The sequence below is a fragment of the Mirounga angustirostris genome, unplaced genomic scaffold, assembly GCF_029215605.1.
Source record: "Mirounga angustirostris isolate CCGP_5_RB_7025 unplaced genomic scaffold, mMirAng1.0.hap1 SCAF_3, whole genome shotgun sequence".
In the NCBI taxonomy this organism is placed as follows: domain Eukaryota; kingdom Metazoa; phylum Chordata; class Mammalia; order Carnivora; family Phocidae; genus Mirounga; species Mirounga angustirostris.
Window position 1 is genome coordinate 59,209,487 of NW_026991711.1, and position 14,258 is coordinate 59,223,744.

The 14,258-nt window shown below is 51.6% G+C and overlaps 1 long non-coding RNA gene across 4 annotated transcripts in view; it reads left to right on the top strand.

The window, feature by feature from the left end:
- Window positions 1–14,258, top strand: part of LOC123839697 (uncharacterized) — a 137,978-nt gene that overhangs the window by 36,426 nt on the left and 87,294 nt on the right. The gene's annotated exons all lie outside the window — the stretch shown is intronic.

The window sequence follows — 14,258 nt, forward strand, 5'->3', positions numbered from 1 at the left end:
TTTTGACTCAGTATAACTATAAACAATTATGCAAAATGACCAAAATGTGTAGAGGTATTAGACAGGCTTTAGGAGAGTATGAATTATCAAAATTCTATTTCTGGGGCACCTGGGTGGCTCAGATGGTTAGGTGTCTGCCTTCGGCTCAGGTCATGATCTCCAGGTCCTGGGATGGAGTCCCCTGTCTCAGGCTCCCCGCTCAGCAGGGAGTCTGCTTCTCCCTCTTCCTCTCCCTCTGCCTCTTCCCCTGCCCCTCCCCCTGCTTGTGCGTGTGCGCACACGCGCTCTCTCTCTCTCAAATGAATAGTCATTAAAAAAATAAAAATAAATAAAACTCTATTTCTAAGCCAAGAAAGCACTATTTCTAAGTCATAAATCTTTTAAGAGAACATCAAAGATGTATAAATTATAATAATATCAGTTTAGGAGAATTTAAAAAGATACTAGGTTATAAGTAAAGATTGTTTTATTGTGATTACTCAAAGAAAGGTAGTATTTTCAGTTCCTAAGATACCTCTTGAGCCTTTTTACCAACCAAATAATTCTGTGTACTGGTTTTAAAGAAAAATAATGCAATGTGCATTATAAACATGGAAGAAGGGTCATTTAAATTTTGTATTATAATAATCAAGTGGTATATCACCTTCAAGGCAACATAAAAATTCTTATAAAATACCTAAAATCTCAACCATCCCTTTTAGAATTACTGAGTTTTAAGAATAAACAAGCCTAAGTCAAGATTCTGATATCTAAAAACATATAGCCCTTTTAAAGAAATGTCATTTTGTTTTAATTATGTAAAATGAATTTGTTATAAAATTATATATTGGAATAATCCCCCTATAGCATTTTGCTTTTTAACTCTGAGAAGTAAAGACATGTCACTGATGGCCTTCCCAATGATCTGGTAAGGTACAAAGTCAGGGATAATTCAGGGAAAAACTTTTAGGACCTGATTATCGCTTTAGAGGTATAGCCACAGTGAGGATCCTACCTGGTTTGGGAGAGAGGGGTATCTGTGTATAGGAGGCCTGACCTGGAGTGGGGAGAATGGTCAGGAGAGAGAAGAAGGAAAGATTATGAGACAAACGGCCTATTTGGATTGGTTTAGAATTAGTTTTGCTGTAACAATGGAATGTTTGAGTTTTTGTATCTCATTCTGATATCAAAAGAGGATGTTTGGTTTCTTATGTTTAAACATTTTTAATATACAATATATTGTTTATAAATCTATTTATCTGAAGTTAATTCGTGTGATAATTTTAAACACATTGCAAATTCTTTGATGCTCCTTCCATTAAAAAATGAGTGTAATTCCCCTCTCTAGAATATGTATGGCATTAGTGATTTTTCTCTAACGAATCAAATGTGATGGATATGATGCTGCATGACTTCTAATGATACAGCTTTACCTGTCTCTCAGTCTTGGGACACTTGGAACCCAGCAACCCCGTTGTGAGAAAGCCCAAACCATAAGGAAAGGTCATTGTGTAGGTATTCTGACCTGATTGTCCCAGCTAAGGTCCCAGTCATCAGTGAGTACTAATCACTAGACATGTAAGTGAACAAGCCTAAGCCTTTGGATGATGCCAGCCTCCAGCCTATGGGCTGCCCCAGATGAGGCCAAGTGGATTAGAAACAAACTATCCTTGCAGAGCCCTACCCAGATTGCATATTCAAGTAAAGTAATGAATAAGTTCTGGGGTGGTTTGTTATGTACTTGAGTCCATGTTTGTAGGGACTAGTTCTAGCTCAGGTTAGCTGTAACAAGTAGGAAGGAGATGGAGGAAGCAAAAGAAAACGCTTTCCCTCCACTTTTTCTTGTTTTCTTAGCCAGACTGAGACCTTAGCACCTCCTAGTTCTAATTGTTGGTGATTAAGTATGCTTTTAAAGTGCCGTCAGGAACCAAAAAAATACCATAATGAGGACTTATCTAAACTCCTTTTCCTTGAAGGCTTAGTGTCTGAGCAGGGAAAAGAGCTTGAGTCTATTTCTCCTTTTCTTCTCCCCTAGGTATCCCTAGTTTCAAAAAAGAGGGGAAAGCAAGATTTAATCATCTCCTGCCCTCATCTCTCTTCTGAATTAAAATCTTTGGAAAGGTGCCCCCCCCCCCGAAAGAATATAGACTTTTCAATCTTATGAAGGGACTAAATCTGCAACATATTTTCATTCTTTATCAAGGAAGCAGGATTTACTGACCAAAGTTATACACTAAGGACACCATTCAGTCTTTAGTCACTCATCAGTGCCCTTGAAAGTTTCCTCTGGCTCCTCCCCTTCCCCTAAATGTGGGCTTTCCCCAGGGTTCTCTTCTCAGACCTCTTCTCACTTTGCACACTTTCTGGTTCATCTTATACATTCCCATGACTTCAGTTACCATCTACATTTTATTGACTCCAGAGAGCCAGACTTTACTTCCAACCCTCCTGGGCCAGTTCCCTGATAGCTCAAATTCCACAGGGACAAAAGAGGGTTCCTCCTCCTGGACCTAAGGCCCACTCCCCATCCCAGTCCACACACTGGACCAGAAACCTAGGGATCTCCTGCCCTTGCCCCATACAACCAATCAGTTTCCCATTTCAATTCATTTTAATTACTTCTCTTGATTCCCTCTTCTCTCTATTCCCACTGTCATTAGGCACACAGCAGTGGTCCCAGTCCATTCTTACTTAGATTACAGGGTGTTTTACATTCCATCTTCAAGTCTCCAGGACCCCAGCCAATGTAATCTTTTCAAAGACCTCTAATCTTTTCACACCTGACCATGCATTTCCATTAAAAAATCCTTTCTTGGTTCTCCCTTTCCTATAGGTTTAATCCTGAGGCCCAATAGTGCTTTACTCACAAACCCCTTGAAAATGTATGCAAAACTGTAGTATAGGTCTATAGGTACATTTTTCTGGAGAGGCCACAGTGCTTCCCATAGGTTCTCAAAAGGCTTTGTGTCTACAAAAAGGTTAAAAACTTGTAGCTCTCAGGATAAAGGTCAGACTCCTCTGGCCTTCTGTCCGGCTTCCTTTCTCATCTGTCTTTATTCCCTTCTTGTCCTGTACTTCTCTCTGTAGTTCCAGGCCTTTATACATTCTGCTTCATTCTCTCAGGTTAGGAAGCCCCTTCCTTTCCTAGCTGGCCTAACTGGCCATCCAGGAGACCACCTTCTTTCTTTCATGAAACACCTCAGATCTTGCTACCTACAAAAAACTGGGGGGTGGCTAGGCAAGCTGGGTATGAACTGTTGGCTCTTTTTTAGCATTTACCCCCTGGATTTCCGAACTGGGGTGGGGGCGAGTGGGGGGATGGAAGAAAAGAAAAAAATAAAACCCATAAAGCCTGTAAAACAAGCAAGGACTGATAATTGTTTCTGCAGCACTTACACACTGTAAAACTCCAGGCTGCAATATACATTTTTACAGTACTTTCTGGGAAGAAATTGGATGGTAAACGTGTAATTTATATTTGTCAGCAGTTTTGATGGTAAATACAACACACACCTTCCTGTTACAGAATATTGTATAGGAATTTTCAACATCATCCAGTTTTCCTTTATTTTATGCCTAGCCACCGCAATGTGTTAGGTCTATTATTTAAGGAATCCTGTAAAAATGCAGTTCTGGTATCTTGTAACCTGCTAGGAGGGCTGCTGGGTCATATATCTGTATTATTGCTCCTGGTTCACGCAGCACCAGAACAGTCTACCCTCACTACGTGTCCCTAAACTTCTCCATCTACCCTGGAAGATGTTCCAACTTTTTGAGAGAAAACGTGTTCTGACTAGTATACTCGTGAGACCTGCTGTGTCTTACAGCATAGGCTCTAAGAGTCAAACCTTTTTTCTTAAAAAAAAAAAAAAAAAAAAAGTTTTTTAGTTATCTCTTAACCGAGCTCTTTGCCCTCCTTCGGCGGACGTATCTGAGTGAAGGGTATTGCCCTGCTAGTAACGCATCAACTTATAAATAGCGCTTACCGCGCTGAGTCACCAAAACCCCGAGTTTCCCCAAATAGCTTATAACGACTGCTGGAATCGCGTCCCCTGGAGCGGTGACCGACTCCTACCACACACCCACAGGACTATAGGCCCGCGCCACTGAGCGGGTTCCCCCCCCGCAGCCACTCGGCGCCCCGGGAACGCGGGCAAAGCCGCCAAATTCCCAAACGGGAGTCGAGAGTGTTGGACCTCGCGCGCTCGGACTGCGCTCTGGGGACCGAGCGGGACTTGGCCTTGACTGCTCCGGGGCCGCCCCGCCCCCTACAGAGCTGGGAGCCGCGGGGGGCCGGCACCAGCCTCCGCCCAGCGCCTCCCGCTCACACAATGGGACGCGTCGGGAGGGGGTGGCCACCACTCCCACTCCAGTTCAAGCCCGGGACTCTGGATTGCTGGGGAAGCAGCCAGGGGCTAGGGCAGTGAGGAAAACCCCTGTCCACCCTCCGCCCACTCCCACACTTGGAAATGGCTGCAGCCGCAGTTACAGGAGGCTGCAGAAGAGATGGGGGAGGGAGCGGAAGTGCCACCCCCTGCAGTCAGGGGATGGTGACGTCACCCCAAGTCAGCCTGTAGCGGGGGCGTCTGCCCGTCACGTGACCCAGCCCCCCCCGCCGCCGAATCCCGCGCGCCTCCCTCCCCCAGTTCCGACTCCCACCTCTCCCCCGCCCCTTCTCCCCAACTTTCGCCCTCCCTGCTCCAGCACTGCTGTCAACAGCACCAGCTCCGCCCCCTCCCCCGCACCCTGAGTAACCGCCACGGCGGCGCGGCGGGCGCTCGCGCACAGGTCCCGGGCTCCCGAATGAGAACTTGCCCCCTGACCCCACCTTGCCCCCCAAATTCCTGGCGCTCTGGATGCGTGGGCACCGGAGCCAGGGTGCGCGGCGGCGTGTGGCGACAGCTCTTCTCTGCTCAGCCCTCCCACAGCAGCCGCAGGACGAGGCGGAGACGCCAGGTCCGAACTCGGAGGGGGCGAGGCGCGCTCAGCGGCCTCCTGGACCTGGCACGTCTCCGCCGGGGGTCGGCCCCCAGGCGGGAGCTGCAACCGGGAGCCAGCCTTCGACCCGCGCCTCCGCAGCGCTCCCGCCTCCGCTCTCCTTGCCGCTTGGGCGGCGCACGCTAGTCCTGCGTGGCTTCGTCTCCGGCCGCGACACCGGCACCGGCCGTACGACGAGGGTCCAGGCGCTGACCGCCTCCTTGAGCCCCCTCGGCCACCCCGCCGTGGACTGCTGGGGTTGCAGATTTGGTGGCTGTCACTGCTTCGCCTTGTTCTATTTTTTTCCTTCAATTCCCTTCTAAAAGTAGAGGCTTGGGGGAGGGAAAAGAAAACCCAGTGTAGAAAGGGGCGGTACGAACTGACCTGTCAACGGCGGAGGAGGAAGACCCCGGTTCGGGGCGAACTCTCGAGCCCGCGCAGGGACCGGAGCCCTGGGTTCGCGCGGAGCGGTGCGGCGGCAGCTGTGCCTCAGCCAGGTGTCCCCCCTCGGCGGGGCCCGCGCTACCGCGCCCGCCCCCTCCCCTGGCGCCACGCTCCCCGCCCCGTCGCCAGGGACCAGGGAACCCCCCAGCTCGATTTTTTGTGCAGTTTCAGCAAAGCTCCGAGGAAGTTGGTCCTTTTGTTCCACTATTTATAGATTGCGTCAACATTGCGAAAAGGAGAAGGCGGAGCGGTGGCCCCTCCCCCTCCCTCCGCCGGCTCCTGGGAGAGAAAAGCCCCAGCACACGACCTAAGTACACAGCAAGCCAGCCGTCCGCCCGCCCCCGGCCTCCTGCTCGCCGCTTCCCCCTCCTCCTAGCCCGGGCCAGGGCGCTGCCAACCCCGTCACGTGCCCGCCCAGGAAAACCAGCTCCCCGGTGCTCCGCGCCGCCCGCCAGGCTCCGTGGCGGCTGCGGCTGCCTCGCTCAGCTGTGCGCCCAGCTCGTGGGCTTCGGCTGTAGCCCGAGCGTCGCGCACAGCGTGGGCACCCACGTTTTAGCCACCCGGCGGGGACCCCTAGTCCGCGGCTCTAGGGTGTGCTCACAAAGGTCCGGCGCTTCCTCCCTCCACAGCAACCCCCCACCCACCCGCTTCGGGAGCGCCACCGCCCCGGTCGCGAAGTGTGCGCGCGTTCGGGCCTCGCCTCGCAGCCAGGGGCCTGACTTGTCCCTCGCCCGGCCGCTTCCCCTGGCGTTGGGATGCCCGCCCCACCCTCCCCCGCATGATCGGATGAGGGCGGGGGATTGAGGCTTGCGGAGGTGGCTCGCAGCGGCTCTCAAGCTGGTCGGCTGAGCGCGGGAAGCGCGGTGCGGCAGTTTCAGGACGCGCGGAGACGCACTCTCTACTCCGCAGGTGCAACGAGACATTGAGAGAGTTTACTTACCGCTTCCCGGACAGCTAGGAATCGAGCAGTTTGCAGACCTAAGCCACAGTGGGGGGGATATGGTTTTTGAGTAGTTACTGGAAGTTAGATATGTGACAAAAACATTGGAACTTTCCTTCAAAACCTGATGAAATGATAGGCCCCGCTATACCCCCGAAATGAAACTGAGCTCCCTACCGGCCTAAAGCCTCCGTTTCTGAGTTCGATGTAAACAAGGAGGGCGGTAAATACGAGAGGAAGGCCTTATAACAATACCAAGTGCAAGTAGCTAGTTTGAGTGTAATTTACTTTCTCGCCTTATGGGACTTTTCCCTAGCTAATTTATTTAGATCGCAGTTTAACTTTCCTGAGTCGGAGTAAAACATTTTAGCCCATCAGATCACGGATGGAGGAAAGCCCAGGCTGAGCTAGGACGAGTGCAGGAAATGCGTTGGACCTTTCCGGGCAGCTGGACAGTGTGGTAAACAATCTGGAAGGGTTATGTTATTTTCTGAGGAGTTTGGAGAGACTGGACCCGTGCGTTCAGCCTCGTTCTGGCTCAAGTGCAGACCAGGGGAGCGGGGGCGGGACCTCTGTACCGGCCCGCGCCCGCGAGCCGCGCTTCCTGGCGGTGCACTGTGCTTGTCCAAACCTAGGAGAGCTTTCGCACGGGCCACATGGGGCAGCAATAAGTGTGCCACTGTTTGACTAACCGTTCCAAGTTTGGGCCTTGTTTGTTTGTTTGAAGGGGGAGAATTTAGGCCATGGGTTCATCAATTTAGCAACGTGTGCTTCGCTCGCCATAGAGACGGAGGTGAGAAGAAATAAAGCAAACCTTTATAGTGGCTGCTGGGTTTCCAAAGCGCGGAGCTGAGCGGACCCGCTTCAAATTGGATGACGTGTTGGTCCCCTGACACCTGACGGGTCTTAGAGTTTGGTAGGGGGAAGCCACTCTTAATCTTATGGTTTTCGTGCCTCCTCTCTTTTCCAACTTAGTGAAAGGTCCAGGCCGCCCCTCTTCCCGCCTTTCTACTCAGCCTTGTCTTCTGCATTTGAAAGACACAGCCTGCCTAAGAAGGCGAATTCGTTTCCGCGCCAATTTTGTTGCATCCATACCTACAAACCACGTTTCTTTGCAGGAAGAAAATAAGCCAGGGCCTCCTGGTCCTTCCCGCCCCTGCAAATGACAGGGGTGTCCAGGCCTGAGCCTTAGCCTTCCTTCCCCCTTCCATTTCGGGCCAAACCGCGGTGTCCCCGCCACTTTGTCGGGACACGTGCCTTTTACCCCCACTTTGTTCTTCCGCGGTCTTTTCAGCTGCGGCGAGGAGGGAGCGAAAGTAAAACGAAAGCACCCGGGCGCATCAGTCGCAGCGGCTTCCCTGGGTTTCCCTGAGAGCGGCCGTGGGAGGCCAAGGTCTGGGGTGGGGAGGCGAGAGTGGACGCCAGAGCTGCGCAGAAACCGGGTCGGGGGTGGTCTCGGGAGGGCGTCCGGGGGCTGCCATGAACCCTAGCGCTCCTCCTCCCCCTGGGAGAAGCGAATGCCAGTCCAGAAGGGAAAGTTTGGCCTGGGTCTGGAGTTGAAATTCGAGACTGATTAGGGCTGTGCGGAGGGGACGCGGAGGCCAAGGAGTGTGGCGTGGAGGCGAGCGTTGGCCCTTGGAGGCGGATCCCGGGGGAGGCCTGGGCGAGCGAGTGCGCACAGAGGCCGCAGAGGCCCACAGAATTGCTGATCCACTGACGTTGAATAAGCATCGAGAATCCCTGCAAAAACCAGAGTTCTACGTGGTATAAAGATTTCAGAAAACTTTGGTGACATCCTCTGCTCCCGCCCTCCTCCTTCGCGGTAGTCACCGCGGGGACAAAGGCGGCCTGCGCAGATTTGGATGAGGCGCGGCCCGTGTGGGCGGCCTTAGCGGCCGCAGACTTTCTCGGTTAAGGGAAGGCTTGAGAATATCTTCACGAGGTGAAGGTAATCCCCCACAATTATCTCTCAGGGATGGCAGCCAGTCCCAAATTGCGTCCTCGCTTCCCCACCCACCCCCGCAGTGACCCAACCCTAGAAGACTGGCCTGCTAGAGGCTCTCTCTGTCGCTCCAGTACATATATGTAATGCCAAACGCCAGAAAAGCACCACCTTACCCTAATAAACAACTAACTTTATTCTATTTAATGGTACATTTGTTGTAGCAATATCTGTGAGTTCTGGCAAGTGTTAAAAAAAATCATTTGATTCTAAATGAGTCGAATGTGGAAACAGTTTTCTGTACGAGTAGTTGGGTCTGTGCTTTCTCTCCCTGGCACCTACTGCACGGTGCAGCCCACAGCTGTTACATCTCTAGCTGTTCAGAGGATCTTTCGCATCGCGCTCTTTCGCTCTTTAAATAGAGAGACTTGGGAATGTGTACTTGTTTGCGTCGTTTAGATCCCGCATTGCTGGTTATTCATTTCACCAACGTGACTTTAAAACAGCTGTAATTTTAAAAGATGCAAAACTGAGTTCGCTTAGGCGAGCCTTGGGAAGGCAGTCTTGGTTTCCTGCTAGTGTTTCGCTGGTAACAGGCAGTAGTTAATCCCAGACTAGCGTTGTTCGTTTTTATTCCTTATTTTTTCACCACAACTGCAAATGCCAGAAAGTTCTAACTGTAAAAAAAAAGACGGCCTACTCTACCCAAATTTCTTTATACAATGTTGAGAAGAGAGCTACAGGTGAAATAGACCCTTAGGTTTATCGACCCTTAGGCTACCCTTTTGTAAAGAACCAGCTATTTCTTAAAAAAAATACTCATCAGAAGCTGTTTTTGACGCAGCAGACTGATAAAAAAAAATGCCTGCTTTCACTATGTTCGCCCTTTGGCTTCATACCTGGCCACTGTTCTCACTTTCTTGGAAGTTTTTCCTCTTGTAACTTATTGTTGTGAAACAGAGGTTCCATCAGGTTATCTTCCTTACCTGCGCGTCTGTAATTACGAAGTTGGTCTATTCTCCACCCCACTTAAATAAAAAGTACATGCACGGCTTTGAAAGCCGTAGTTGTCTTTATTACGCACCCTCCTTTTTTTTTTTTTTTCTATCTCCGCACACGCAAATGATACATTTCCTGGTCTAGGTTAAAACTGCAGCACCTAAAACGTTACCAGTCCGGGCAGTCCCTTGAGCCATCGAAAGCCCAACCTTGCGTACTCCACTGGAACCCGCACCAGAAACCTCGATTTGGAGTCCAGTTTGGAAACAAATCTGTGCTTTTCGCGGTGAAATGGGAACTTGCCCAAGCGATGCATCTGGCTTTAGATTTTATGGGGAATATGATCTGGAAAAGGGAACGCCTGCTTCAGGCGTGGCCACATGCCCCGTGCGGATCCCTAGGGGCTCCCTCCAGCAAACTGCGCGGGGCCTCGACCCGTAGGGCCTCAGCCAACCTCTGGGCGCCCTGGTTTGGGTTAACCCCACACTAGCGCTCTCCCTTCCCGGCTTCGCCTGGGGTCGCTCTCGGCGGCTGACGAAGCTTTTAGACTAGAGGAGAAAGCTTGAGGCTGAGATCAGATGTCCTTAAAGGGGCTGGGAAAAGGGAGAGGCTCTTCGCAGTTAGTGCCAAGGAACTCGGACACCCCGCGCTCCACTCGAGGTGAAGACAACCGTCCTGGGGGAGCACAAATGTTCCCCAGACTTTGCCGAAGTTTCGAGAATCCAGAAGTAGCATGTCCTCCACCTCCGCCCACCACTGGTTCATTTCACAATCCCCTCCCTTAAGGTTGCTTTAGGAGGGGACCCAGGGGTAGTGGGGGTAGGGTGGGAGGTGGGGTTGGGGTGTGATGTGGAGGTTGAGCATTCTCTGTTTAGCGCTCCCTCGGCTGCGGAAACTTGTAAGGGGTTAAATGGCGTGGCGGGGTGGGCGTGGGGAGTGGTGCCTGTGTTCGGCCCCGACAGGCGGGAGAAGCGGGGTGGGGGTGTGGGATCCCGGAAAGGGTCGGGAAAGCGGGGACCAAGGAGGGAGGGTGTGAGGCGAGGGCTTCTGCTGTTGGGGGTTGGTTTCAAGGAAGATGCGGGCGGTAACGGGGATGGGACCGGTAGCTGAAGAGCTAAGCACTGGTTAGTGCACGTCTTGGGCCCCTGGACAGGATTATGTCAGGAGACCTCTCTGGCATGGAGGTCTGACCCGCGCAGAAAGATACTCCCCCTCGGGCTTTCTCCGCGAGCGGGGCAGGGCGGGCGCAGGGAGGCTGGCGGTGCGCCGCGCCGAGCCCGGGGCGCTGAGGTCGACAAGTAGCCTTCGGAGCGGGCTGCGGCCCTTCGCCAGTCTACGTGGAAACACTCATCTGAAAGAGCAACCCCTCGGCAAGCAGCCCTTTAGCCCTGGTAAAGTAGACAGAAAGGGACTCAGGGAATGAGGGAGGTTCAGTTTAGAACTTCCCACAGTTTCCACGTTTGTCAGGCGACTGGGAATCCTGCTAGCTCTGAAAGAGCTGCGCCCATTTCCCCTTCCAGAACAAAACTAAAGGAGTTCTCCTCCAAAGGAAGGCTGAAGAGCAGGCCCCACGTGGGACCGGAGCAGCCCCGCCAGCTGACCTAGGGCTCGCTTCTCCCAGCGCGCGGGGGAGCGTTCCTACTGAGCAGCCCCGGGCGGGAAGCGCGCGACTCCCGGCGCGCTCTGCGCTGGGCCGCTCTGCGGCCCGGGCGTTACAGCAGGAAACGCTTCGTCCCGTTTTCTGCCTCCCAGTCAAAACATTTGGCTGAATCTCGAAATAACTTTTTTGATAGTCCGGAAAAGAAACACGACAAATAGACTCACCATCAGGCTTGCGTCAGAGAACCATTTCCCCCGGACTATAGTGAGATTGGTTTTTTCATTAGTTCCAGGAACTGAATTTTTGATGATTTACCTGCCTGCTGGAGCTCCTGGGTTTATTCTTCTCTCCTTTCCCACTTCATCTAGTTGCTAACTCCTTTCTCAAAAATTTTTTTTAACTCAATTACACCGTATCCACTGTAACATATGTAGCCGCTAGTCTAACTCAGCCTTTATCAATGGTCAATATAAGCCACAGTGTTTGCATAACCCTCACAAAATGGGTCCTGTTTTCGGTTCCTTTGATCCACAGCGACGGAGGTTTTGTTTTGCATGTTCTTTTCTTTCCTTTCTTCTCTTTCCTTCTTTCTTTCTTTCTTTTTTTTTGGTTCATCGCGTTCAGTGATGGTGCTCTCCTCCCAGTTACAAGTTCCGTCTTCCAAACAGTTGAGGATTTCTTTTTCTTTATTCTTACAGGGACCTAAAGAGTTAGGAGAAATTCAGCGATTGCTGACTCACCTCCCCCCCCCCCAACCTTTTCCCCCCAGTCAGGATTAACACTAAACGATGTAATCGGTTAAACAAAACAGACTTTAATATCATTAAATATGGATCTCTCCATTAACCTTGGCAATTATGTCACTTCGAAGAAGGAAGTAATAAAAACGAAATTCTTGCGAATAAAATATAATTATGGAAGCTATCCATTTGAGGTCCGGATGCAGAAGGAGGTTTCCATCTTTTTAAAAAGAACTCTTATTTATAAACAATGATTAATATGAAATAAAATGGGTAAAACTAGCCCCAACAGGGTGCATGCACATAGTGGGTACTCAATGAATATTTAATCTCCTTCTTTCCCTTTCTTCTCCCCATCACTGGAAATTTTGGCAGGAGGTACAGATTCCCAGTAGCTAAGGAAATTATGCTCAAACTTCGCTTCTGGTTCATGTAATCTCCACTCATTTAAAGAAAAAAATACCTCACAAAATTTATCCGGGGAGCTTTAATAGCTTATTAAAACTTAATGGAAATAGCTAGACAAAATAAAAAGTATGGTGATTACATACATATAAATCCGAAACACACTAAATTATTTCAAACTTTTCAATGGCTGTAATAGGTAACCATTACCATTTGATTTCGTTTACCGACTTCTACAGTAAAAACGAAAATTGTGGGCGCCTGCTCACTTCTCGCATTTCTGCTAGAGCAGCCTTCACCCACAAACTGATCTATCTCGACTTCATATTTTTCACAATGCAAATTTTATCTGGACCCTGTTCAGTTATCTACATTTGAGACTTGTGCTCATTTTTTTTTCTTTTAAAAAATAAAATGAGAAAATAGAGAAGAAGGTTGTAGCACTCACGAGTGGAGAAAACCCACCTGCCCGCTCCTCCTGCTTTGGTTGCGCAGTCGCTGGAGGTCTCAGAGAATCGCGGGGAGCGGCTTTGCGGATCTTGCGCGGGTACCTAGTCCAGATGTGTTTTTTGCGGCCCATTCGCCGGGAGGAAACAGTTACATTGGTAACTTCGCGCTGCTCTTTAAGAGAACTCCCGCACGTTCGCGTCCGCCTACAGGCTTTCCTGCCTCCAATGATTAAGTATTTAAAAAGTGTTCCACGCAGCCTTTCTCCTTCTAAATGTCGAGGCCGGTCACGGCGGGTGACCTTGGCATCTGCTGCGGGTCTCAGCCTCCTGGAGCGGGGCTGCCTCTCCCTGGGAGCTGGCGACAGTGGCACCTAATTAGTACGTGTATCCCACAGACGTGAGTGCGTGAGCACAGTGCGTGCATCTCGAACGCTGTACCCAGGTTCAAAGCGCCGTACGTGAGGAAAACTTGGGGCGCTAATAGTCTTCTCTTTGGACAAGCACCCTTGGGGAATCTGTGGAGAGGACGAGGGGGCGCAGTGGTGGCTTTGGGACAAGGACTTTACTTTTGAGATCTATTGAGCTCGTTCTGGAAAACTACACCAGACGTGAGCATATATAAATTCCTCCCCACCCTCCACTCCAGTGGTCTGCAAGCCCCGGGTGCGAGCGCAACTCCTCCAGAGTCTCGCACCGGGTTCCCGCTCGCGCAGAGCCCAAGGCGGGGCGCGGAGGTCACACTCAGGTCAGAGCCGCTGATCTAGGTCAGAAGTGGGGGGAATAAAATCCAGGTCCAGCCGGGAGCTGCTGTCTGGGGCTCAGCCCTAGCCCCCTCAAAGTCCTTCTCACAGCGCAAAAGTAGCGGATTACTATACTTGGAGCAAACTGGACGCTACACCTGAAGGGCCCGCAGAATCGCTTGCCTTTCGCGGGGGTCCTGGCATCAGTGCGACCAGAGCATGTTATTATTTTTGCAAACTGAGACTTGAAGTGAGCTCCCATCCTCCACCCTACCCCCGCGGCCCGGGAGCAACCCCAGGGCTTTCCGATCTGGAGGTCCAGGGGTCCGGGCAGGCCCAGCACCGAACCGGCTTGTCTGCAGCGGGGCAGCGGGGACGGCGTCGCGCACCGAGCCCGGGGCACGGGGGAGCGGCGGCGGCCGCGGGCAGCCCACGCGGGTCTGGCGCAACAGCGAGGGCGGAGGCGCTTCCAGCCTCGGCCTGGAGCGAGGGGCACGCAGGGGGAACCACTTCGCGAGCTTCGTGGCGCAGGCAAGTGTGGCGGGGAAGGGATAAGGGGCGGGAACGAACTCTGTTCTCCTCAGGGATCTTGCGGTCTCAGCCGTCAGCAGAGGCACTCGGGGTGAGGGTCGAAGGACCCCGGGAGCTCTGAGCAGCAAAGATGGGCCTCGCTGCAGCTACCAGGAATCTCTCCCGGTCAGGGTGGTGCAGCGGCCTTCGCCTTATGGGTGCCACACACAGTCTGGCCACAGGTCGTACAGTTGGGCCGGGCCAAACTCTCAAGAGTGCGCCTGTGCGGATGGCCTGATGGCAGGGAACTCCCAGGCGTTGGCCTAGACGCTGAGAATTCACAAGGGTATTTCCAGGCCCCAGCGGCCTCTGGGCAGGGGTTCCCTCAGAGTCAGGTTTCTTCTTTCACCAAAAAAGAACTACGCAAGTTTCCCAAATCTGCACTCAATGAACTCAAGGCTGAGTGTTTTCTTAGGATCTTATAGGTATTTTTGCCTGTAGAAGTGGATTTTGGGACTACCTTATCTTCCTCA